At 39.6% G+C, this 27,452-nt stretch overlaps 1 protein-coding gene across 2 annotated transcripts in view; it reads left to right on the top strand.

The window, feature by feature from the left end:
• The window catches only part of sgip1a (SH3GL interacting endocytic adaptor 1a), an 89,225-nt gene that overhangs the window by 16,018 nt on the left and 45,755 nt on the right, over positions 1-27,452 (top strand). The window lies entirely within an intron of this gene.

Here is a 27,452-nt window from a genome sequence, read left to right as displayed (position 1 = left end):
GTACTACAGCCCTTCATCTGCTGGCAAGCGTGTGTGTGTTTGGGAGGTTCAAATGTCATAAGCTGCCCTGCTATTTTGAGTGCATACATTCCGGTGACTTGCATGTTATTCTTCGGAAAAGGGCACAGCCACTGAATGTCTACCACAGAAGCACAATGGCGAGGCTAATTGAACCGTGTGTACCTTTTGTGAGTGTGTGTGTGTGTGTGTGTGTGTGCGTGTGTGCATATGTCTGAGTACCCCCACACCCCCCCTTTTCCCGCTTCCCATCGTAAAGGATTATTTGGATTTATTGTGCAGGAGGGCTTATGTGCCCAGCTGGCTCACTTGTATAAATTCTCTTTGTATGGTGTTCTCTGAAACACATACACTGACACACGCATACCCACATGCAGTACCGTATGACTCTGCTGTGTATCTGCTCACACTACATTGCCATTTTTACCCAGCACTCGCGTGTGGATTGCATATCTGTACGGGCGGGTGTCTGCGTACATTTGTACCCACCCATGGTTGGACTGATCCATCTCTGTTGGGTTGAGCATAGTGAGGAAAAAGAGAGATGATGATAGTTTTAGTTTCATGTCCCTTTAATTGATGACATCATCAGGGTGAAGGCCAGTGATGGAGGGATGAATCCCTACAGCTCTGCAGCTGGCACACGAAAGCCTCCCTCTATCCATCTGTTTCACGTGTTATCTCTTATTTCTTATCTTTCATATTGTGCAGGCCTCCTTTATTAATGACCACTTGCCATTTGCTTGACCGGAATAACCTAAATATGTTGACTCTTATTGAATCAACCTTGGGTTATGTAAGCTTTTGATAGTCCATGATACATAGGCAGCTTTAGAGACAGTGCACATGGGAATATGTGGAGGTCAGTTTTGCTTGTAATATGTACCCTCTGCAGTACATGCAACGTCTGGTTATTATTTGTCAGTGTTCCAAAAAAGCTAGACAATGTTGTCACTTAAGCCTGTTTATTCCAGTGCATTTAGTGAATGAACAGTGCCAGTGTGTCTGCTGCTAAGGAAGAATCACATTAGCTTGCTGTCTGGTTGTGTTTGTGTACATCTGTCAGTGTTACGGAAGGAATGATGTTATTCCTGTGTTGCCTCATGTTGTTGGCTCTTAAGCGATTCTTCACAAGAGAATTAAAAAAAACAACTGTTTCATATTAACATAATAGCCACTGACCATTTCAAGGGTGAGAAGGAACCTATATGTTGATTTTGAAGTGACATCTCTCAGATTTTTTTCACAGTTTCAAATCAAATCTTACTGGCTTCAGGCATGCTCTATGTTTTTGTAAATGTCATTGATGGTGATGTGATGTTATGCTTACTTAGACAATATTTCTAAGTTGTACACAATTGGCAGTCACCATATCATGACCACAATAACAGCTAGTGGAGGAGAGTGGTAAGTAACGTTGGTTCACCATAAAGAATGTAACACTCGCATAAAACACAGAAATATCTAAACAAAATAAAGTCAAACCCTACATGGATCACTGTTACATGCCACTTTAAAAGTTACTTTATAATGAATTGAAATCATTGTCCGACCAAATTGGTCTGTAGATCTGTTTAACGTAGCATCTTTTCAAAATTCCAATGAATTGTTTCTTATTTGCAGGAGGAGACTGTGATTAAACCGTTCTTCATGCTTGTTCCCATTGTTAACCACCCATGCATGCTAAATAAAGGTCTGTGATTACTGGCCTGCCTAGTGAGGTCAGAGTAGATCTAGATTTAAATTGAATGAATGACATTTTAATCAGTTGAAGCGGCAGATGCAGCAGCAACAGCCACTCATGAGTGTTGATAACCACTGTACCATGAAAAACAGTCGGACTGACCAATGACAACAACCTTATAACAGCATCACTGTTTGTCACACATGCGTCATTGTTCAAACCACTAACTGCTTAGTAGGTTATAATTTAGGTGATGACCATGATACATAAGGCTACACCCTTTCTGCCTTTGTCAGAGTTAGGACAGAGCTGTGTTTGAAACACAGCCACCTTGTGTATGATTATTTCTAATAAAATCTAGCTGACTACACCTGTATCTGCACAATACATCATTATAAATATTGGATCTTTCAATGTGATAATACACCACACAATAGCTGGTAGTTAATGATCAACCCAAATGATTCTGTGTTTTACCTTTGGTATTTAGTTTATGATACAGTACATATCTGGAAGTAAAGATAAGCTCTGTGCAGTGTTGATGAGTAAAATATAGTGAAAGTGGTGTGATCCAAAGAGTGAATAAAAGCAATTGGTCAAACAGTTCTTTTTTCAGTATCAAGAATTCTCCAACTTGACTTCAACAGTGAGAAAGGACGAGCTTATCTACCCCCCTCCCCCACAGGAGCGCTGTCCTGTCATTCGCTGCATTTGTCACGAGCCAAGTTGTTAGGTAACAGTTGTGAAGAAAAAAATAGACCGTCTGCAAACCGCTTCCCGTCCATTAGCATGGCTAGCAAAGGCTTAGCATGGACCGTGTGAGGGCAGGATTACAGTCAGGTGTTAAAATTGGATGCTAATCCTTGTTAGCTCTGCTTTTTGAAAGCCTCATGTCATGGCCAGCATGGTTGTCCCTGTGTAACACACAGAAGACATGGGGTGTCTTCTGTCATTTAAGTCATTTTCATTTTAAGGGAGAGAGGCAGACATTTAATAGTTTGTGTCAGTGTTGGTGATAACTACAATCCCCCTACCTATTGACACAATATAGCAGATAGAAACGGGGATGGTGTGCTGTGTGGTGTTTGTGAACTGTGACCTCCAAATGATGCTCACAATAAGGCAGATTCCGTCCAATAAATCCAAAAATCAAACACACTATCAGAAAAGCAGTTTCTGTGCTGTGTTGTCTGCTGCAGACCCTCTCCTCCTATAATTTACAATGCTCTTATAGTACTTACCATAATCATTTGCTATGAATTTCCTGGGTTTACTGAAAGTGGGATTACTGCTTCTGTGGTTGTGCACAGCATGCATTGAAAGGCAGATGTCATTTTAAGTAACAAATCTCTTGTACGCTCTTCTGTACTCACGAGAGCCTGCACTTCGCTGTGGTGGTTGTTTTACCAGTAATTTACTCAGCGCTCCTCAAGGTAATCACTCTGGTGCAGCATGGGATTCCTGATCCCTTTGGACTTTGATAGCAGGAAGAGGCTCAGTCATCATCAAGACAATTTAATGGATACATTTCTAATTCTATAAGTGCACTTCTGAACTCAAATAAGATGTCATCAGCGATTACTCTTTCTTAATGTCAATTAATCTTTTAAGTGACCCTTTGACCTTTCCTTTTACACTACTATAAGCCAAAACTTCCCCTTGGGTAACCGGCAGACTACCATGACATTTTTTACGCTCCCTAGAACCTAAACATTTAACATTAAGGACACCTCCACTTGTTCAACCTTCAGATCAAATTGTAGTCTGTGTACACAAAATATCTCGTAATCTGTTTGGTAGATGGTTGGAAAATTTGCTCAGCGTAGTGATTCTCCCAATGGGGAAAACCTTTTGATTTTAATGAACCCATGGCATTTCCTGTTGCACCAACATTAGGGGAAACATTGTAGACCCGGCACTGACATGGCACTAAGTATAGCAAAATCAGTATGTTGTTAGTAGTTCTTCAGTATGTTGTTGCAGAGTTTCGTTGACTCCTTCCAATAATTTTGTGGGTTGTAATGAGCAGCCCGTCGTGGCCACTAGCAGGGCTTCAGACTTGTAGTCTTGTTAATCCCAGTTCGTAGCAGTAGGAATCAGACTGTCACAGGGAGGCCTAGTACTTAGAGCTTGCCTGGCTGAAAGTTGGATAAACCCTTCACTGGAATGCTGCAGAGTAAAGGGCAGAGAGGACACAAGACCATATGGTGGTCTCCACTTCAGCCCTTTAATAGTCTATTACCTGAGTTTATATGCAACTTGATAATTATTTGCTTTTGTGATGATAGCTTAGTCGGGGATTCTCAAATAGTGAATTATATTAGTGTAATTATATTGTTTTTGCAATGATACAATTAAAAACAAATTAGGTTTTAAATTCCCTGACTATTTGGCTCGGCTCAATGCTTTCAAAGGCCATGTCCATTGTCTCAGCTTGTCAAAAGTGTCTCAGCATAAAGGATCATCTCTTTTAATGGAGTTGTAATGAAAACAACATGATTTCGTTGCTGAGATCTCTAGGGAATAACCATGTGTATTGCTTATGGGTCTAGTTGCAACACTAGGTCTGTAGTTTAACATCAACTCCTCATCATTGTCAGCTTTTTTGTCTTTTTTTTTTCTTTTTGTTGCTAAACGGCTGCTGGCATGAGCAAACAAATTGGGTGGTTCTTAGTCATTCCAGTTTTTCCGTTTCAAAGCCTAAGCTCCATCTACATTAGAGGGATGTTTTTTTCACCCACACAAACTTATTCAGTTGACAATAATAACATTTCAAACTATTGGAAATGTCATCATAATGCTGTTGGATTGTGGATGTGTAGAGGTAATATTTTGTGTATCCGATTCATACAGTTATTACAAACATGCAACTTCACACATGCCACGACACCACATTGGGCAAGGGGAGTAAGGTGCTCTCACTTGGACCACAACCATCTTGCATGGTTGTGGTCCTATAGATTTATAGCATAGTACTCAAAACCACTTCTGTGTTAGTTCCCACTACAGTAGGTATCTCCAGGATCACATGTTGCTGTGATGTAACATACACAGACTCACAGGATAAAACAATACTAACTGCTGAAGAGAAGGAATAGTAATGTCAGATAGTTTGCATATCACTAGTCAACACTGCTCAATTTACCATGGTATCCAATAGGCGAGAACTCTTGAAGGACTCTGCTGCCATATGCTTTCCCAGAACACGACCATGAGGCTGACTCATGTCTGTTTTGGTAATGAGTTGGGCAGAGGCTCCTGTGTAGAAAATTTTCATTGATTTCTGAATAAATAGAAATTCGGTGGGTTGATGTGGGCACAGAAGCATAAAGGATGATGCACCAGGTCTGTGTATGTTGGTGAAAACATTGTTAATGATGTACGTTTCCTCTGGAATCCCTCTCTGCAAGGATTGCTTTGCTGCTCCCCGTTGCAGACCCAAATGACAAATTTAATGTCTTGCCACTGGCGCAAACACATAACTCATGTGGGCTGATGCATCGGAAACAGCCCTCAGTCGCCTCGCAGAAAATTTTACGATAGTATGAAACAGAGCAGCACGCCGTCTTTGAATGTGAAATTCTATATCCCTACCATCCCTCACTTATTTTTCATCCTGAGTCATAGTTAGAGTCCCTGTTTCTCCTGGTATTAGTCTATCTGGACCTCCATAGAAACAGCCATGCACAGACTTAAATCTATAAATCTATCCATACACTTTTCATAGCAAATAAAAGCAGGATACATGCTCACATCACATAGGAGGGAGGTTGTTGTAGTCCCTGTGGGGATTATTGGTTAGTCTGTATGTCTGTGGAACTCACAGAGGAGAGTTCTTTGATAGCTTGCGATTATAATGGAGTGTGTCCAAATAATAACTGTGTACATTGACCTGCTTCCTTAAGTGGAAAAATAATGGTGCCTGCAGGTTTTCAGCTGTGCACAAGTTAATGTGACTTTGTGTTAATTGAAGGATGGGGAGGGGATATAGACAAGGCTACTTCTGACGCAAATACACTTTCTAGAGTGAAGTGACGAGTCTGAGTCACTGGCATTTTCTAATAATAACATAAGTGTGTGCATGGATGCTAAGGCTACCTCCAATAACGCTGGCATGAAAAAAGTGCTTGTGTGTGGCTTCCTCATTGATGAATGTGTCGCAGTCGAATGGGTCCATTGTGACGGTGCTTGACAATAAGTTTGATAGAGAACCAAATGAACTTTCCCACAACAAAGAAGACACGCAGGGACAGAGACTCGAAAGAGGAGGAGACGAATTGAAAGCAATCAGAATGAGTCTGCTCTGTCTTGTTCACACTCTTCCCAGCTCCATGTCCGTTCATTCATTGATTCATTCAATCATTCATTCATTCATTCATTCATCGACACAGTAGCACAGCATCCTCACAGCCCTCCAAATTCCATCTTGTTCTTTCTGGCAGACAAACACTCTTTCTTAGTGACGCACATTGACAATGTTATGTAATGATGCCCAAGATTCAAAGCCAGATAAACAGACATGTTTGTGTAATCTTGTGGCAGCTGGAGAAGATGAGGGTCTCTTGCAGCATAATTAAACAGTTTCCTTGAATGACATATGATCAGATCCAACAAAAACAACTATTTTAACTGTATTTGTACATTTGGAAGGACAAATGACATGTACTGGAAACCTTAAAACCTTACTTAAGTAACAGTACAAAATATCTGCATCAAAATGTACTTAAAGTATTAGAAGGAAAAGTACTCATTATGCAGAAAAGTCCCACTCAGATTGTTTTATATATTCAAAATATATATCATTGAATTATTATTTTTGATGTGTTTATATTAGCAGCATTTTCCCTTTGTCAAGGTAGGGCTAATTTTAACAGCTTATTATACTTTTATGTGGTTTAATTGATGAACATTTTAAATACATTATCATTTTTCATCTTAAATCTTGACCTGGAAAGTAACTAGTAACTAAATCTGGTAGCAAAATGTAGCAAATGTACTCAAGTAAAGTACAAGTAACTCAAATTGTATTCTAGTACAGTACTTGAGTAAATGTACTCAGTTACATTCAACCACTGATCCACCACTATGGCCTAATAAATCCATACTCTGCACATTATTCAACAGAACATTTTTATTGACTTAATAATATTTTCATACTTTAAAAAATATGCTGGTTTATTTAGATTGAAATTTGACACATAGGACACATAGGACATTACAAACAAAACAGGAAGTAGTGCAGACTGTTAACCAACAAACCAGGAATGCTGTTTTCACCCTGACAGGGCCCACGCAAGAGATTAGAGGATCCTGCTGTCAAAACAGTAGGTGATTTGCTGTCAAAGATGTGTGGTCTAATTTAATCAGTGACTCTAGTTTTTATCATAAAAGGACGGTCTTGTACTGTGGCTGCTGCCGTAACACTGATGCCATCACTGTGGTGGGCACCATGGGGGGCTCTTGTGTCATGGATCATGACAGTGAAGGTGAAGCGAAGGTCTCTGATTGATCTATCAATAAGAGGATCAGTTAAATGTAGTTTAGTGCTCTGCTGATGATTCTTTATGCTGCTGTGTGTGTGTGAAACAATGCAAACGTCTTTTTTTTTTTCTTTTTTTTTTTTTTTACTAATGTTTGTGACTGTGCTGGTGTTATCTGTTTGACCTGACTCATCATCCGCGTGTCCTTTAAACACACACCACAATGATGTGTTCAGGTCACAGCCTAGATCTTCTGTGAGGCTAACTGTGAGAATTACAAGTTCTCTCTCTCTCTCTCTCTCTCTCTCTCTCTCTCTCTCTCTCTCTCTCTCTCTCTCTCTCTCTCTCTCTCTCTCTCTCTCTCTCTCTCTCTCTCTCTCTCTCTCTCTCTCTCTCTCTCTCTCTCGTCTCTCTCTCTCTCTCTCTCTCTCTCTCTCTCTCTCTCTCTCATCTCTCTCTCTCTCTCTCTCTCTCTCTCTCTCTCTCTCTCTCTCTCTCTCTCTCTCTCTCTCTCTCTCCTGCTAAAAAACACTGCTTTCATAATAGTGTCTTTTACAGTCCATTGCAGAGCAGCCAGGAGGGCAATCCACAGCACCCAATTAGAGGAGACAGACAACGAGAGAGACATAGAAAAGGAAGCTGACACAAGCTGGGAGATAGAAAGGGAGAATGAAGAGTATGCTAGAAAGCCATTGCCAGGAAGTAGCAGGTAAACACAATGAGGAGTGGTGGACAGAAAAGGAAATGAAGTGAGTTAAAATGTCCATGTGGAATAGCGTGAGAGTGGAAGAGATACACAGAGAGCAGCAATGCGTGTCAGAGCCCCAGAGGGAGAGGGGCAGAGGACAGTACAATCATAGTGAAAGGCCTGTATTTTGTTGAGTCACTTCCTCCTTTGTGGGTTTTTTGGAGTTTGATTATCTCATGTGGTGGGAAGGGGGGGGCTAAGAAATTATTAAAGGGGACTGATTTATTTTCTTTTGTCATGATCCTATGTTATCTGTCTGTATCTTTATTTACATTTCTTGATTCAATTGTTACATTTACATTTCTTGATTCAAAATGTCATCCTGGAGATGCCTACCCCGCAGGAACCTTTTTTTAGTGGTGATTTGTCTCTCTGTATATAGACAGATATTGTCAATGCGATAGCATCGGAACCATGCAAGATGCAATCACAAAACTTCTAAGGTGTGTTGTTGAGGTCAAAATGAGGGGTTGACTTTGAAGATCGGTGCGGTCTGAGCAAGGGCACCGGAAGTAGGAGGATAGGAAGCACGGGGCTGTTTGCTCCTCCACTTTGCGCCCCCGTCAAGATTTGGCATTGCAGCTGGTGTAATCGTAAAATGATCTGTTTATAAATATTTTTTGGGTTGAACAAACACTTTATAATACTTGAAATTGAAACCATTTTTTAAATGGGACCAATTTAAAAAAAGGCTCACTTATGAAAAAAACAACAACAGAATAAATAAGAAAGCTATACTGTTTGAGGAAGTAAGGAGCAGGGACCTGTTTCTCTCTGAAGAAATAAATCACTTATCGCTGCAGTTGAGGAGTCTGAGAGGCAGTTGAGGAGGAAAGGAGATGTGCAAGCGCAGCTGGTTGTATTTTTTAAAATTTATATTGGAAATTGGAAACATTTCATACCACTGTATACTGCTGCGACCCTAGTTGTGCTTCTAAGGTAGACTCATGTTCCCATTAAAGAGCCCTTGCAAGTTGGTATATAAACCCATCTACCATCACATCTGGTGACACGCAGCCTCTGATGTTCCCACTATTATCTGCTTCATCACCATCACTTCTCCTAAAGTACCATTCTTTTGTTAAAAGGTCCTTCACTATAGTCATCCACTGAGTATCTCTCTTGTCTTTCTTTCCTTTCCTGCACCATTTTGCTCCAGCACTGTGTTTTACAGTATGGAAAGAGGGGAGGATAGACATGGTGGCAGGGAAGCCCCTCAGGGAAGTTGGATTTATTTGGCCATATAATATTAATGTGCTTGTCTGTATAATGTATTCAGCTCCCAAGCTGACTGTTAGTGCTTGGCTCATTTTCCTTCGACTGTACTTAATTAATAAATTAACATGAAATCGTATTGCAGTTAAATGGATTAAATTTGTGTGGTCTTTTTTGCTTCTCTCCGTTTGTAAGAAGAAAAACGTCATTTTGAGTATGTACGCAGATGAGACACCTTTTTTGTGTTTTTTGGAGAATCCACTTTACCATCTGTAGCCCCACTGTATTTTTGGAGAAACCGCTTACCCTCATCTTGCATCATATGCTTCAATTAGTGATTTCCCTAGTTTCCCAGAATACCTTTCACCAAGCCAGAGGGAAATGGCTTATTTTGCAATGGGTTAGAAAATTCTGTCGGGGTAAACTAACTATACAAAATGCTGATGAATGATAAAATGATAATTGTGCCCCCATTTCTGTTTGCATTGCATTGCTTTGAAGGGTGAAGAAAATAGCATGTTAAAATGTCATCCTGATTTTTGTCAGAAAAGAGATTCTGTCTTTTGCTCTGGAAGCTAAGATGATAACCCGCATCGATATGTTAGCTGAAGTATTTTCAACATGACCTCTATCTGTGGGAGTAAAAAAAAAAAAAAATAGCAGCAAAGAACAAAATAGGCTACGGAATACAAGATGGACCACTGACATCAGTTTTTTATATTTATTTTTAGACTTCAGTTTTCATGTCACTTCCTTCCCTCCTCCTTTCATTTTATAAATATTTTCTTTCAGCACTCTGTTTATTAGAAGAAGTGTACTTTGTATTCGTCCATGTGTGTGTGACAAATCCCTTCTTTGCCCTATCTGTGGATGCGTCTGGGTCTAGTACTCCCTGTGTATTTGTACTGTATGGCTTGAAGCCAGACCAGTGCAAACAGATGTCAGTTTCAATCAGCGGAGGATGCACTAGCACAGTGACGCAGAGACACAGCTACAGGAAGGGATTAGCAGCGTTTAGATTGATACTGGTTGGGTTGAGAGATGTAGTGATGAGGGAGGGATTGAAAGGTTCCAGAGAAAGAGATATAAAAAAAAGATATGTGTATTTTGTGAAAAGGGATTCATGGGTGTTCACAAGTGTCTGATGTAAGTGAAAAGAGAAAGACAGCATGAGAAGTGTCTCACCAGCTGTATGTGACATGTTTTTCAAGCTTGAATGGACAGTTTCTGTTTGTGTGAGGCTTTACTGTACTCTCTGTTTACATTAGCCTATAGGCCTGGTTAATATTCAGGCCTGTGTGAAAGAGCTGAAGAAAAATATGGCTGCAGTCTTGCATGCAAGAGTATTTTAATACTTTGGAATTCAGTGTGTTTACATGCACCGATTTGTGTGACTTGTCGGGTTATTGTTTTTGACTTTTTGGACTTCAGTCACTGTGTACTACTATGTACTTTAAGAAACTGATTACACCTTTTTTTTTAAAAGATATTCTTTCTGTTAGATTGGCTCAGAAATGGCAATAAATAACAGAGATTGCAGTTCATAAATTGCAAAGGTAAGTTTGAGGTAGAAACATCACCACCACATAGTTTTGTCCACTAGAGAGCAGAGACAAGTTTATTTTTAACAAATTTAGAAGGTATTGGTCAAGTTCACAAAATGATTGAAAAGAATCCTTATAGAAATGTTTATTTCGAAAACAACCAATTTACTATTTCCTTGTATTATTTTTTTATATAATATTTCTAATATTTTGTGTGCTTTTTAATGTAAATATTTTAAAACATTTTTAGTATCTATGTTTATTTATTAATGTTGTGTGTCCTTTTGTCCTTTTTTTCTTTTTGTTTCTTTACTTTAAAAAAATATATTATTATTATTATTATTATTATTATTATGGAACATATGTTATGTTATGTAAAACAAAGAATCCAGTTTTGTTTAACCTCCTGCAACATAATTTGATTAATACTAAGACACTGTGTGCTTTTAGATAACTTGTTGCATGTCTGACATTCAGTCAATTCAGTTAGAGATAAAACATGCCTGCAATACAGGAGACTAACTTAATGGGATATTATACCAAAAAATGTTGTTTCCATTATACCAAAATTAAATGAAGTCAAATAGAGTCAAATAGAGTCAAATAAAGTTGAATACTTGCAGTTTAATTTGTAGAGTGACCTCAATAATAAGGGTTTATCCCTGCACACAACACATTATAAAGGTGTTCATGTTTGCGTGTGAGAGAGATCATAATAAATGATGCTGGAGACACTGTCCTTCTGCCAGTCGTTGTCCCCAGCAGCTATCAGATGGATGACTCATTGCAGATAGGATTTCATTAGCAGACATCAGACCCTCCCACAGAATAGAGGAGCCATTGATTTTCACCATATCAGCAGGGAGAGAGGGGTAGGGGGGAGAGAAAGGGGAGGCAGGGTGACATGGGAGTTAGAGGTACAGAGAGGAAACTGCACATCAGTGAAACTAAACCACACGACACAAAGCACCTGTCATCTGTAGCCCCACTGCTGAGGAGTACTGAAAGAAGCATCGTTACACTCGGTCTACAGTGAAAGATAGCCTCATTGGATTTATGATATTCTACTAGTCTGTGAGTCTTTTCTATGCCAATATCATTCAGCAAATTGTTGAGATTCATCGGGGGATGACCGAGACGGAGCCTCCTTTCTGAACTTTACCACTTTTGCACTTTGTGATCTCTGCTGCACCCCAGCTCCTGTTTCTTGGTCTTTGAAGTACAGTATTACAGTTTGTCGAAGTAGTAATTATTTTCACAGCTTGAATCCTCAGAGGAGTTCCTCCACGTCCGCCCCCAGTCTGTTCCCGTAACCTGCCATGATTCCAATTACTTTTATTTTGTGTGTGGTTGTATAGTAATCAAACACTGTCATAAACAAAAACAAATGGGTTGAATCAAACAGATTAATTATGTGATTATTCGTTGAATCTATTCTGTCTGCCATGAAGTACCTGTATTTATTAAATCTCATCAGTTGCCGTCTATAGGAGTGATAAGAAAACTGCTGAATGTCAGTTCTAAGTGCAGCCTTCAAGTGATTCAGTGATGTCAGTGCTTTTCAGTGTCACCCTTGTTGAGGGTAAACCACCTCGTAGCCATGCTATGTCATGTGACGTGAAAAGACTGGGGTGATCATGTAGTGTGGCATGGATTATGTCATGCCTTCTCCTCTTTGTCTTTGTGATGATGCACTGAGGTCACATAAGAGAACGGGGCCTTTAAGCTCTTGATTATGTATTGTTTTAAAGTCAGCACTGGAGAAGTGACGGACTGGTAAAGGCAGGAAAGGACAGAAACACCAATAGATTAAAGACAAGAAAAGACCGATGGATATCAAAGTGCCTTCAAGTACATCAGTTTACCCAGCACTGTTTACTCGGATGGAAATTTTTTCAAAAATACCCTGGAACAAACATCTAGCATGTAAGCCAAAATTATTTGACACTTTTCTGTGTTTCCACACAGTGCAGAAGAAAATAAACAGTAAGGGAGGAGGAGAAAGGTAGAAATAAAAGAGTGTGAACTGAATTAAAGATGAGTTTCTATCACTCATCACTCCTGCCAACTGTAACATTTTCTCAGGGATTCAGTATCTCATTGACCTTAATGTTCAGGGACTGAGTGAAATTCATATTTGGTCATTTAGCATAATTTCCAAAGCTAATGAGCTAGGAAGACCAATGTGACCAAAGAGCATTGTGTCCAAATTTCTAAACGGAGATTGGAGGAAAAGGAAGCAACTCCCCTCGCTTTACTACAAGGTTAACCACTATCCATAACTGGTGAGAGCGAAACAAGAATAACAAAGCCTTCCCATCTTATTTCTCATGAACTAAGATTGGGCTGTCTAACAAGGCATTTAGCATCAGCAGAATGTGTCATCTTTGAGGGTTGTTTGTGGTTGATTTGCATTTTCTCCACCCATGCTGAGGGCTTTTTTCCCTCAAAAGGTTTTGTTCCCCCCCCGGCAAGTCATAAGACTCTGCAAATACTTGTATTTGCTAACGTTGGGGAACTTAATGGAGTTTGTAGTAAGGAGCATTTGTGTTCTTGTCAAGTATTCCCCTGATCTTTTAAAGCAACATCAGCATCTCTAAGGCTCCTTTTGCCTTTAGTTTTATTACATCCCTATAGGATTAAAATGTGTTTTCACTATGTTTATGTCCAAATCAATACACTTACACTATTAAACCAATCCCTGTTTCTCTGTATTTACAGTAAGAATCAGTCTAAACTCAATTGTGAGATGTTTAAATTATGTACTTATGGCTCAAGTTTTTTGTTTTTTTTTACTGCCCCAAAGCTAACCGATCTTATGATAATCTCTTTCATTCCTCGATGAAATATTTAGAATGAACGCCTTCTGCTTTATTTTGCTGACCTAAAATTTTAAAGTCTTCCAAAACCTCAGCACTAAGAAAGGGTGTTTCATATTCTATTTAATCACAGTGTGAGCCTGAGAGGGGAGCAGGCTGTAATCCAGCAGTTTTAACCCTTCATACTGTCTCGTCAGAGTAGGGCAACAGAGTGCAAGCTTTTATTCATCTGTTTCTGACGTGCATTATTATTTGTGTGTCTGTACATGCATGCAGCCGCGACATGACTGCTGCTTGATATTCACTAGAGTCACACTGTCCTCCATTTTGCATTACTTGAGTGCAGCAGTTGTAGCAGGATTCTCCTGCAATGGCCCCTTTTTGTTGTTTTAGAAGTACCAGTGGTGTTACATAACATGCAGTCACTAAGAACAATGTCTTTTTTTCAGTAGCTTTTGCACAGCTTACACAACATGTGTACACAGTGTCAGCAGCACATGCCGACAATTGTTGAACAAGAACACTAAATATGCTGTCCCAGCTGAGGCATAAAGTGTTACATACATGTTTTTTTCTTGTTCTTTTGAACCTGTTTTTCCAAGTTCCTACTGTGAGTGGCGGAGGGGAGGAAAATCAAACAACACTTGATGAGTCATAATTTAAATGTATGCCTTTGCAGAGGCTGCACGTGGTGTGTTTGCACAACCAGACAGAGCCAGCAGGATGGCCCATGTTCCTAGCTGGTGGTTCTGTGGTGTAATTTACGATGTTGAGATTGAATCTTCAGCAACTGTATGTATCTACCAACACCACAAGGATAGATGGGTGGATATAGTCTTTATGCGAAGCTAGAGTCAACCTGCAGGTTATATAAGATTTTCCATAACACCAGATATTAGGCTGTTAGTGTGACACTGGAATTGATGGTGTATTTCCTCAAAGTGGTTCCAGATCTTGTGGTTCATCGTGGTTTCTCCACATCCCCTCTCTCTTCCTGCCTCTCACCCTCCGTGAGTCACTCTCACTTTCACTCCCCCTCCTCTCCTTTTAGAGACAAACAGCGATCCACCTTTTGATGAAGCGAGTGGCTCTTCTTATTTGAGGGCTGTGACTGTGAGAAGATGTAGTCAGAGGTTTTTAATAAGCCGTTGTCTTAATGAACCATAGAACGTCAGGACATTCCTTTGGCAACCAAAAGCTGACCAAACCTATAATCTGGGTGTGAACAGGGGAGGGGTGGAGTCAGCGGTCCGCTTAAACCAGAATGAACTGAGATTAGATTTTTGGGAGGGAGTAAGGCAGATGTAATCCACAGGAATTTGACCCAGCTTTTTAGGAGCCATACTCAATGAGAGGAACAAGAGATTGGGGAGAAGATCATTTGTTGCTGATGTCATCCATTTTAACGTATCCCTCGTCACTTCTGTGCCTCTTCAGAAAATGAGTTGACAGGCTGTTGTAGTCTACCTTCTCTCATCCCTTCCTCCCTTTTCTGTCCTCATTTTCATAATTGTTTTTTTCTCCAAACAAAGTAATTTCCTGTGCTCCCTCAGGGCACATGGAAGGAGGACGTGACCAGGCTGCATCTGAGCTACTGATACATATCAACTTTCTGTCAAGTCTCATCTGGACAAGATCATCTGGACAAGACCACACACACACACACACACACACACACACACAGTCAGTGGACAGTCTGACAACACATTGCGTGCAGCACTGCTTACTGCTCATGTGGAAACTTTTCATTCTGGGCAGACTCATAATCTGACTGGCAATCTACTGTATGCCTCTCTGCCTGTGTCTCGTTCCTCATTTCTCTCACACATCACATGTACACACACTCACATGTCTTTTCACTGGCAGACGGACCATTTTCATAACCAAATCATATACCTGGCATGGTAACTGCAAGATGTCTAAATTTGGCTGCATGGAAAGCAGTGCCCAGAGAAGTGATGCAGGAGTCTGTCCACATCCTTCTTCTATGTCTCTCTCAGTTTGAGCGTCATTCATCTTTAGTTTTTTTATCCTGCCATCCTCTTTCCCCTTTTTCTAAGTACAAGGATTTTGTTTTTTGAGGATCCCTTGGACCAGGGGTCCCCAAACTACGGCCCGCTGGCCACTTCCAGCCCGCCAAAGCAATTGGAGTGGCCCACTTAACTATCCCAAACAATCCCTCTAAACATGGCCTGTTTTTTTTAATTGCATTTATTATATATTCATTTATAAAATATCCACATTTAATGATTTAGGTAGGCTTTCTAATTAAAATTTACCTTAGTTGTGAATTATTTACAGTAGTAGCTAATTTTCACCCACTCACACAATGGTATATTCCTATCTACGTGAAAAGTTGATGTGGCCCCCACCGAAAAAAGTTTGGGGAGCCCTGCCTTGGACAAATGGTATAAATTGTGTGTGTGTTGTGTGTTGTGTGTTGTGTGTTGTGTGTTGTGTGTTGTGTGTGTGTGTGTGTGTGTGGTGTGTGTGTCAGCAAGACCTTGAGGAACAGCATTAAACAATCCAAGCTGTGATTTGGTATCAAAAACTTTTTCTGCATTTCTCTGCGAGGGGTTAGCGACCACTTCTGTTCTGGAAACTGCTGAAAAACTCCTTATTGTCAATACACCTGGGAAAGCCATGCATCCTCTGAAAGCCCTAGGTGCTTATTCATTTTCATGAGGCTGTGATTATCCTAGAGGTCACGGCAGGTCATTTTATACCTCAAGGTCAAGTTTCGAGAAATGCTGTCAGTGGTATGAAATGGCTGTTATGGGGACTAACCTCACACATATCTTTATCTCAATAAATCGACAAGAGTCAAAGTCAAAGACAATTTTACAATTTATACAATCTTAAACTGTTTAACCCTTTATGCAGAAATACCTAAGGCAAAAATAACACAAAATCCCAACCATTAATGAGTAAATGAATCTGCTAATCACTTACTCAACAAATAATTTCATTAGTTCAACAAATCAAATTGTCCATACAAAAAGTGAAAATTTGATGAGTGGAGCTCTAAGGACTGTGTCTCTCGAGACTCTGAAGTGCTCAGTCTATTTGCTCTTTGCAGAGTATTGAAGCAGTGCTGACCTATGAGGAACTGACACTCTGATGAATGGGCTTATCTTACTAACAGGACTTGTGGGAGGAGAGGCAGTTTATTAATTACATGCTGCTTTACCATCACTTTTATGTGCCCACATCAAGGCAGGCAAACACATGGAGTAAAAGAAGAGAGGGAACAGAGGCAATAGGAATCAAAAAGACAGGGTAGAAAAACAGGGAATATTTAAGTGAAAGGGTTGCTGCATGGTTTAATAGCAGTATTTATGGTATTCATTAATAATCCCTTCGTCATCAGTAAATGTCCAGCTCCAGTTTTTACAAGAGGTTATCGGATGGAATCAAAGCCATTTACCTGATTGGTTACTTGGTGCATTGACTGAAAGAGAAAGGGATTTGGCATTGAGAAGAAGGCCCATAGAGTACACTGGCAAGACAAATTTCTTGGATTATATCTACCAACACACATGCAAACTCTCAGACACACCTACTTTATGGTACCTTGATATAAAGCTGTGCTGGGATCATAAAAGAAATGTTCAATGGGTGTAATTGAGAGTAGAAGCAGAGTTTCCGTAGCACATTGTACCGTTTCACTGTCATAAAATACGGGCTTGATTTTATTATGTCAAGTCTCCCCATTTTTACCACCAATGTAATTAAGGTGGGCAAATAACACTTAAACTGCTGTTCCAAGAACCTTACTGTTGCTTGGACAGTTACTTTTGGCTGAAGCCTAGAGCTAATTAATTTATACCAAGAAAAGGCTTTCCTAAAACTGGTTTACTTCTTTCCATCCATACCTGGAACTGTAGCTCCTTGAACACTTCTTATGCTATCCAGTACACCGGCCATCTAATAAATAGCATTTAGAAGCTTCCGAAAAGGAAAAAAAATAGTTGCAGTGATGTTGTGTCAGATTGCATTACAGTACATGGCTGTGTGATATTTTGTTAAGGCATTGTATATCCACAAAGGCATATTCAGATTATCATAGAGGTGCTGAAGTACATAGTACACATCTTGGTATAGATGTTCCTGTCATTCGGCAGTTTCCAGTCTTGGCTCTTTCATTTCCAGTTTTGGTATACAGCATTGAACTTTTAGAAAATATTGATCAAACTGTCTGAAATCATCATGTTACTTTTTCAGCCTTTTCTCCCCCTGAGCAGAGTTCAAGGGCTTTTGTGTGTGTTTGGAGAGGATTTTGTCAGCCTCATCCATTCACACAGGAGATAGAAGAGACTGGTTGAACCAGATTCCCTTCCAGTTTATGGGTGAAACTTGAGTAAACAAAAATCAATTTTTCAGCAGTAAAATGATGCCATTGATGTAACTTTTTTAAAGCTTTTCCCATTCAAGAAAACAATCAACATACTTGATGTTGGTTAGTAAACTCTAAAGTCTGTGCATTCAGTAGTTTGGTACAGAGCAACAAATCTCAAGAACAACAGGCCAGAAAGCCTTGATATTGTGTATGAATATTCATGTTACCCAAAGCATGATTTCAGTTTCCCCCTGACCTTTCATCCAGTGCATATTTTACCCAGGCCCACATTTCCTCTTCAATACGAAAATATTAAAATGCAATGCACAAATGTTGTGCTGCTGCCTGTCTTGACCAGGACTCCCTTGTAAAAGAGATTCTTAACCCCAATAAGGCTTTTCCCAGTTAAATAAAGGTTATAATAAAAAAAATATTGCATAAAAATTAACCATGTCAGGCTTCAAGTAATGTGTTTTAACCACAGTAGCAGTCAGGCCAATCATCCTGTGGTGTGTTTGTAGGTAAGTGTAGATGCCTCAAACCATCAATTATATCACAACTGGAGAGTATTAATTCATTAAAATCAGAGCAGAGAATAGCTCTGAAGGTTTTTTCTTAATGAAAAATTAAATTTTTGCTTTTCCTTAACTGGCTTCAGTACACAGTGATAGATGGTAATAGGCAGATGGTTCATCAAATGACCTGCCTGGTATTTTTGAAAGTATCTGGCGCGTCAGGTTAGTCAGAAACATACTTCAGTACGAAAGTGTGTGGATAGCTGCTCAGGGCTCTGTTCATATCTCTCCTGTTTATTCTTATCATCATATCATCATTATTGGCCAGTCTGGTCTGTAAAATTGTAAAATTGATTCATCAGTGAGTCATATCAAATGTGGGGTTGTGTTTGCTTCATATGTAGGTGCAGGCGCGTGCAACTGTTTTCTCACCACAGACCCTCCATCCTTCCTACTCCTCACCCTCCTCCATCTCCTTCTCAGTACAATCGAGAGTTCATTCTCAGTGCAAACACAGATCTCCCGGTTCTGGGGAGAAAAAAAAGAAAAACCATCTCCCAACCCTCATCTGTGAATCACACTTCATTGTACGCCCACACTGTCTTTTGGCTCATTTACTTTGTATCATTGCATTTTATATTAAAATGGAAGAAAATCTCTGGACAGTGGATTCATGTTATATATTGAGCATATTTGCATATTTGCTTTCCCAAAGAATGCATTCTGTGAATCAAGGAGCCCTTGGTGTTTTGTTCTTGCAAACATATTTTGACAATAATCAGGAATTTGCAAACAGTGCAGTAAGAGCCTTAAAATGATGGGCAGAATAAAGTACAACTTACAGCAAATCGCTTTCATATTGGTGTTATCTTCTCAGCTTCTTATGGCTAAAATGCTAGCAAGTTGTGTCTACTTTTACATCAGTGGAAACAGAGCACTGTTTGACTTTGTCAAATCTTTATTTAAGCATGGAGATTTCCAAAGATAACAGAGTGAAACAAATCAAAAGAGGACAGTACTCAGTTTCATTGTCTTGAATTATTTCAGCTCCCTGCCATTCTTTGAAGGGTTGGTCATGTGCATCTGGCTTGTGTGAACACCTGGGATGCAAGCTGATGTAAACAGTTTTATATAAACCAGTATGATGTGGTATTTTAGGAGGGTTGTTAAATCAGCAAATCAAAATGTTGTTTTAAATGTGGCCTGGAAGTACAGAGCTACTTTACTGTGCCGTTGATCAGTGAAATCAGCAATATTGGAACTTTTTTGAAGAAAAGTGGCATAATACAATTAGCTTCTAGTTTCTACTGTTATTATTGCCATGCTGTAATAGACAGATAATCCCAACCAACATGCTTATGGGATCGAAACATTGATCACTTTTTATCAAACAGATTAAAGAAGACACTGGGGGTCATGTCGATCAATGCACAGACTCTTGTTTTTTTATTTACTTTGACAGAGATTTTTTACAAATTTGACCTTTATTAATTCTTTCATTAAACATTATGTAGATTTTTCTTATAATATATTTTACATTTCTATAAAAATATAAAAATATTTGACATTACTTTCATTAACTTTGTTTCCTTTACTGTTCGCACTCTGCAGTCTAAGTTGTACTGTAGTTGCATCTACTAACCTTATCATATACTTTACTTCCATTGTTTTGGCTGTCTAGTTCCTTCAGTTTAAATTATATTGTGTACTTCACTTCAGAAGACTCTTGATCAATATGTTATTGTAACTGCGCCAGACTGGAGCACTGAGAACCCATTGTCGTGTTTATCTCGAGCCTCACATAAATGAGAGGAGTGATAATAAAAGTCCTTGCTGTTTTAGTCCTGAGCCAAGAGAAAAGCAGGGACCTCCAGCAGAAAGAGGAAACATTTCAATTGAATTTGCTTGAAGGTCAACAGACATATCGGGGAAAGTTTTTAAGTGCATTTGGAGCTGAAGTACACCTTCATTATGCATCAAATTAATGATGTATGATGATAAACACAGCATAATTTCTCTGCCTGTTAGACAACTTCTGTACTCTGGAAATTTCATTTTTACATAATGAACAAGAAGGTTGCAGTAATTCTGGCTTTGGTATGTGTGCTTTTAGTCATTTCATAAAGACAAGGCTGCTTCGAGTGGAAGCCAAATTAAGTATGTGTATACCTTGTCTATATCTTTTGATGTGTAATATCATAATGACAACATGTTTTTGAATTTCCAACCCACGTCTATTTGATCACATCTGCTGCTACTGAACTGCTGTGTATTTATTACACAGCAAGGACAGAAGTGTGACGATGCACTGGGGAAGAGGTGAACTTGCCATGCCTGTGGGCAGACGAAACCACTCGACCATGGAGGTTTCTCATATTGCTTATTTGTTTTCTAGCCAACAGCTAAAACACTCGCCTAAACAGCCTTGAAAACCAGACAATATCACACTAGTTGACGTCACATGTGACCCCACTGTCCCAAAGTAGGCCTGTAATGAGGCAAGCAACCATTTCTGTCCAATTACCATTTAGAGGCTGATTCTGAGGTTATCGTCATGCAGCCAATTACTGAAGCACCTCAGTGTCACCCCTCGCTGCTTAGCATTTAAGTGTTTTCTACTCATTTCAGTATGTCAGATTGTAAAGGAAGAAAAGGGACATATAATTATTTGATGCATCCCTGAATACACAAAACTCTATATCTGTAACTTAGTTTTGCCTCTTTTATGAAAACTTGAATGAGAGAAGAACCATATCCATGAAGAATGAGAGGCAGCAGGTCCATTTAGCAAGCACACAGCATGCTGGTGATAGAGGCCGATGAGCATATGAGCACACATTTTGGGAAAAAAACACCCAAATAAGACAGATGGCTTTACTTTTCCCCCAGCGCCTCTGAAACGACTGCTGCTCGAGCTGAACTGATTGTTGAATGTCACTTCACACCTAAGCCAATGTTCCAGGTAACTGTGGCTATGAAATGCAGCATGCATAATAAAGAGCGAGCAAAGAAGAAATCTTTCTCACCTTGCTGTTTTATCTTCCTATGGTAATGGATTTCAGCTGGGCGGCTGCAGATGACATTTCTGCTATTATCAGATTAATGTGGATGAAAGAAGAAGGGAGGATTTCTTCTTTTTGTTTCTTCCCCGTCAGTGGTGGCTGTGGTGATCTGTTTTGATAGGAGGACATGACTGAAATAGCTGGGGACTTGTCTCCAGGGGAGAGTTGGAGGCCTAGCAGGGCTTTTGACAACTGTAGTTTGACAACACCCATACATACACTTTTTTTTTTGGAGACATTTGAAGGAGCTTGTATAAAAAGCTTGTTTTCCCCACCATAGGACACCCTTACCCTCAAGTCGTATCTCTGTGTTGAAGCTTAAAAACGACTTCTTTTGTTGATGTCAATGATACAGCACTATGAATGGCAAAACGATGAACTTTGTGTTTTAAAGAGAGCTTAAAGCATGGATCCCTGCTGTTTCTAAAGAACTTTAAATAGCATTTGTGATTTGCTAATGCTTTGAGAGATATGCTTAAACTTTCATGGCATATATCTTTAATTAAATCTTGCAAACTAACAGGCAGGCATTGAGCACATTATGAATCACATTATCTCGCAAGAAATTACCATTTATTTGATGTCTATGTGACAAGTTGTAGGAAACAGCTGAAGTATTAGACTGTGACATGAGCAGGAGTGCGTTGAGCATCAGCTAGAGGCAGGGAGGGCTCTTGGTTCCCATATCTGCCTCTCTGATCTATGAAAATCCTATGTCAATACATGGACAGACTGGTGGAAAATACATCTTCTCCCTGCGTCTTTGTGCCGAAAATCCATGTTAAAAGCCACTTTGTTGGCTCAGCAACAGGGTCATTTGCCACACTGGCCTTGGTGGATGCTATTTGGAGCCCGGGGATGGGAACCATGAGTGCTGGCTGTTTATAGAGACATGAGTGAGGGTGAGGGGAGATGAAGAACAATGATTGGGGTGGAAGGAGAGATGCTTAGACAAGCACTTTAAATAATCTTACAGCCAATGCTGTAATATGTGGCATTAGTCTAATGTAGCTACGAAATGCTTTTGTTATTATTGGTCAATTCTGTTTTTTGATTAATAGTTGATTTACCAATAGATACAGCCATTCACTTGTGCCAGCTAGGCTTGCTATCAGTTATTGTCTTAATCAAATAATAATAATAGTCATTTATTTCCATTGTTTCTGATTTATCGCTTGGTCTGTATCAGAAAACATTAACACATTGACATATTCAAATGCTTTTCAAAAAATGATTTTTTTTGGGAAGCATTAAATTATTCACCTTAGTGTCAGAAAATAAAGAAAACATAAAATGTTGGGGGGGTGGGGTAATAAGTGGGGTAATGTTTCTTAGCAATTTTTGCTTAAAAATTGCTTCATCAATATTCAAAGTTCTTGCTAACTTATCTGTTTTAAATCATATTCAGACAAAACAAGCACTTTGAAGATTTAGCCGGGGGAAACCATGATCGCAGTATTGTACTGTTTTCTTTTTTTGGCTAGATAATTAATTGATTAATCAAATAAATACAGACTAATCAGTAATATTCCTCAGTTGCTGCCCTAGTGTGTTCATTAAGTGCTACTATATTTGCCTGAATGAAAATACATGAGAATACATGAAATATTAAGTAAAATAAAAGGAACAAAATGGAACCAGAGCAAGGGCACAGATGGATGCATCACCAACCTCCTGGCATTCTCGAAAACATCTTTTGTTCATCTCTGCACTGCCGCCATGCTGCTATATGGTTTCTGGCTCTGACCCACTTTCCATAGAGGTGGTTGACGTCACTCGATAAAACATCCCTGTCGTTTTTCTTCCAAGGGTGCATCTGTGCAACAAAACAAGCATGTACCGTCTAATTCCTAATGTGTGTGTGTTTGTGAATGCGTCGGGTATGTTATTACTGCAACTGTTACAGTTGATTGCTCACAGTGCAGCCACCTGGACAGTACAGTCAAGGCCTAATTTTAGCATCCACAGGCACAAACGCAAACTGACACCCTCCCATTGTCTTACCCCCGCCACACTGTCACAGGCTCTTTCACTGAAACATACAGTGAGGCTGAAGGTGATGGCTGTCGATGGCCATTTCTGGACATTTTCCCATGACGTGCCCACCACCCCCCACCCCTTACCCTATAGCTTTCTGTTTGTGTTGCAAAGTAATGATGCAGAGCGAGTATTTGCACAAGCAGCTTCTCTCCTCTGTCAGAGTCTTGCTCCATCTTTAGGTTAGAGGCAGGAAGGCTAGAGAGATGGTGACTTAAATCCTGAGACTAGCAGGGAAAAAGAAGGTGGAGCTTGACTAAATGGCTTCCTTCCTTCCTGTGCCAGTAGAGATATGTTGTGACCAAGATTACTGGCAAGCCCAATGACTATAAAAAGGGGAAAAACAATCATAAAGAGACACACAGTGGCTACAAAATGACTACAAGGAGACACAAATTTGCCACAAAGACACACAAAATTATCACAAAGAGACACAAAGTAAAACAATGAGACTCAAAATGGTTACAAAGAAACACAAAGCAACAAAAACAGACACAGAACAACTACAGACTCAAAATGACTTAAAAGATGGACAACACGACCACAAAGAGACACTGAATTACCACAGAGACTAAATATCTACAAAAAGACTCAAAATGACCCCAAAGAGACACAAAATTACCTCAAAGAGCCACAAACCACAGACAGGTGCAAAACAACCTCAAAGAGAATGACAAAAAGAGGCTAAACAACTACAAAGTCTCCCTTTCTGCTACGTAAAGGAAACATGACGTAGCATGTCAATGCCCAGGGGCCCACTATCTCATATCTGCCCATGTGTGTTCTGTCTTGTTTGTGTTATTTTATATGAAACTGTGTTTGTGTCTGTGAAATTAGTTGATATCATTTCACAAAAATGACTCGCAGCTTTGTATTTAAAGGTTTATTCTGAGTGTGTAGTGTAGTAGCTGTTGATAGGAAGCATATGGTTTTCGTCAGCACATCCTGAGTAAATACTTGCATCTATTTCCAGTCTCCTCTGCTCTGTCTCTCTTAGTAACACACCTCAGTGTTCAGACTTTGAGGTTTTCAGCTCTATGCAGGTTTGCATAAACAGTGCATGGAATAAAATGGAAGCTGCATTCACATAGGTGCACATCACAGGTCTCCTCGTGATATTAGTGCATTTTTCTGCCTCGGCATCAGTGCAGCGTTGCGAGGTCATGTAGCGTATCTGCCAGTCTTGAGCAGCTTTTCTCTCTTCACCTGCCTCCTACTCCGGCCTCTCAAGGCCAGGAGGATGGATGAGTCACTCTAACAAAAAAGGATTTTAAACCTCCTGTTTGCAATATGCCTATCTCTATCTCTCCATTTTTCTATTGTATGTCAGTCTTCCTGTCTTGTGCATGCTGTCTCCTTGTCAACTTACTGTTTCTTATACAGCCTGTCTGGATGTCTGCTTGTTTATGGGCCCACCAGCCGTCATCCTGTTCAACTAATTACTTGTCTCCTTGTCTGCGAACCTGTCTGCTTGCCTGCCCTCATGCTTAGCCAACAGCTTGACTCAATACCCAAAACAACCCGACACACCGTCTTCTAATTCTTTCATGCCATTCTGTCACCTGAGCATGCTCTGACATGCATATCACACACGTTTCTTCATCTACTTTTCAACACAAATATAAATAAGGCTACACAGAATTACATTTTTATAAAAGGGTCAACAAATGACTAAAATAATATTTAAAGAATGAAAAGTAAATGAAAAAAATGTATGTGTGGTTTACATTTTGTGCATTTGTATCTAGAGCATGGTGTTCTTTCTAGTTTAGCTCCCTGGCTCTGTGGCTAATGTAGCTTAAAGGCTAATGCACTGGAAACCCCTGGCAGAGCGAGCCTATGGATGCAATCTCAGCTCTTATAGTTTAAGACTAGACTGATTTAAAGAAACCTATGTACTTATGATCCTGCAATCGGAAAACAACATGCAGTTGACTCACTGGAAAGATGCTGGAAGACATTTACCTTGATGCACTGAGATTTGAGAGCAGTTTACCTCCAAAATCAAATCTATAAATGTGATGGCAGTGTTGGATATCGATTGTGGTTTTTCATTATTAAAATGTTTTATTCATTTGTGTATCTTTAAGGACAGAATTTATCAATAGATATGCTACCATCTAAGAACACTAAACACTGCACTACTTATTTGGGTTTTCCCGCCTGACAAAAATGCAGCCTATCATGGCTTTAATGTAGTAAGATTGAAGTATTTTACAGAAAGCTTTGAGGAGTGTTTTCCGGCTCATTTCCAGGAAAAGCTCAGTCGGAATTTCAGTATTGTTCCGCCTTCCCTCAAAAACACATGTCTAAGTGACACTAAACATCAATTTATGTACAGCTAATTACATACAGCACCAGTGGGGTTTTGCAAGTTCACTCAATTTAATAATGTGTTTCAGGATCGTACAATATCTTTAAGGGCAGTGTTCTTCCTGTAGGTTGAAGGGTGGACCTCACTGAGCTATAATGATAACACACTGTGCTGCTCTGGGTGGTGTTCCTCCTGTTATGGGACCCTTTCTAAAGTTAGCTTCCCTCTCCTCCAACATTATCCCCGGATTCTATACTCCTTTCCGACATCATATAAATATTATCTTGAAAATAAGTCCCTAAAATTACTATTGGGTTCCACAGACACACGAGAAAAAGACACTTTTTTTTTCTGTAGGTGCCTTCCTGTGCAGAATCTTTCTGTGACTAGCTCTGGTCAGTGTACTGTTGCTCTTCAGTTGTCATGTAGTGTTTTTTTTAGGTTTGGCAGTGTCCTGTCCTGTTTGGCTTCATGTCCGTTGGCCGTTCCTAGAATTACATTACTGTGTCTTGAGAAGAGACCACTAATTACGTTAGCACTTGTGCTAGCATCCCTCTGAACGGAAGCCATTAAGTCATTAAACAGTGTGTACCGCACGCTCTGTTATTTCTCTGTCTGTTAATTAACCCCTGCCATACACATTCATGTATTCTTTCACATCAGCGTCATCCAGTCAGCTTTAACTCCTCCAAACATGGGATAGTCATTAAGTAACGCTGGTCAGGTGAATCATGAATAATGTATGTATTAATACAGTTTCATAGTATATTTTCTGTTCTTTGTGTGAGTTGGAGATTCAGAAAGAGTAAAATATTACACAGAGGAATGATCTGAATAATTAAGTTACAATGATCCTGTTTTCTTTTTTTTCTTTTTTAGATTATAATCAAGTAATTAAGATGAAATGGAAAACACACAAGGGAAACAAAATGTAAAAGAAAATATAGTGAAATAATACTGAATATTTTAATCCCATGTAATGCAGAATACGGACTTTGTGTAGCCAGGGTACAGCTGCCATGTGTTCACTGTCACATCGGAACAAAACACTCTTTCATTAGCACAGCTGTAAAGCTGTCAGCTACTGCTTGGGGGCAATTCTGGATTTACAGGAGAGGGAAACAGACAGACCTCAGGGAAAAAAGAGAAAAAGAGAGGCCAGTAAAAGGGCAAGAAATCCAAAAAGATATTTATTGAAGACATCAAATTAAGCCTGAGACAAGACGCCAGCTTAAAGAAATGTGCTTCTGACAAATTGGATTAAATACATCCTGCTGAAATGAAAGTGCAGTTTAAAAGCAGACGAGACACAGAATACTAAAAATGTCTTGAAGTTGGTATGCAGGAACAGCTAGCGTGATGCAAGTTGCTTCAAGAGGATAAAGTATCTCGCAGTATAATGGAGGATAATTATATACAACCAGATTTAAAGAGTGAATCAACAGGTAAACTGTGCCCCAACAAGGAAAATATTGTTTCTGAATAGCATCACAAAATAAATAAACAGACAGTAAGTATTGAAGCAGTAGGTGAGTCAGCACACAGTGAAAAAGAAGCTGTAACGAAAGTGTTAAAACCTCGGTGGCTTTGCAGAAGAGCCGTTCAACGAACATTTAAGGCTTACTTCCTCTATTAAGCTGCAGGCCAAGAGAGCACATTGTGTCCTCATACTGAGAC

Source organism: Centropristis striata, chromosome 9, assembly GCF_030273125.1.
Source record: "Centropristis striata isolate RG_2023a ecotype Rhode Island chromosome 9, C.striata_1.0, whole genome shotgun sequence".
In the NCBI taxonomy this organism is placed as follows: Eukaryota; Metazoa; Chordata; class Actinopteri; order Perciformes; family Serranidae; genus Centropristis; species Centropristis striata.
The sequence above is the reverse complement of the archived record's forward strand: the minus strand, read 5'-3'. Positions and strand labels throughout refer to the sequence as shown.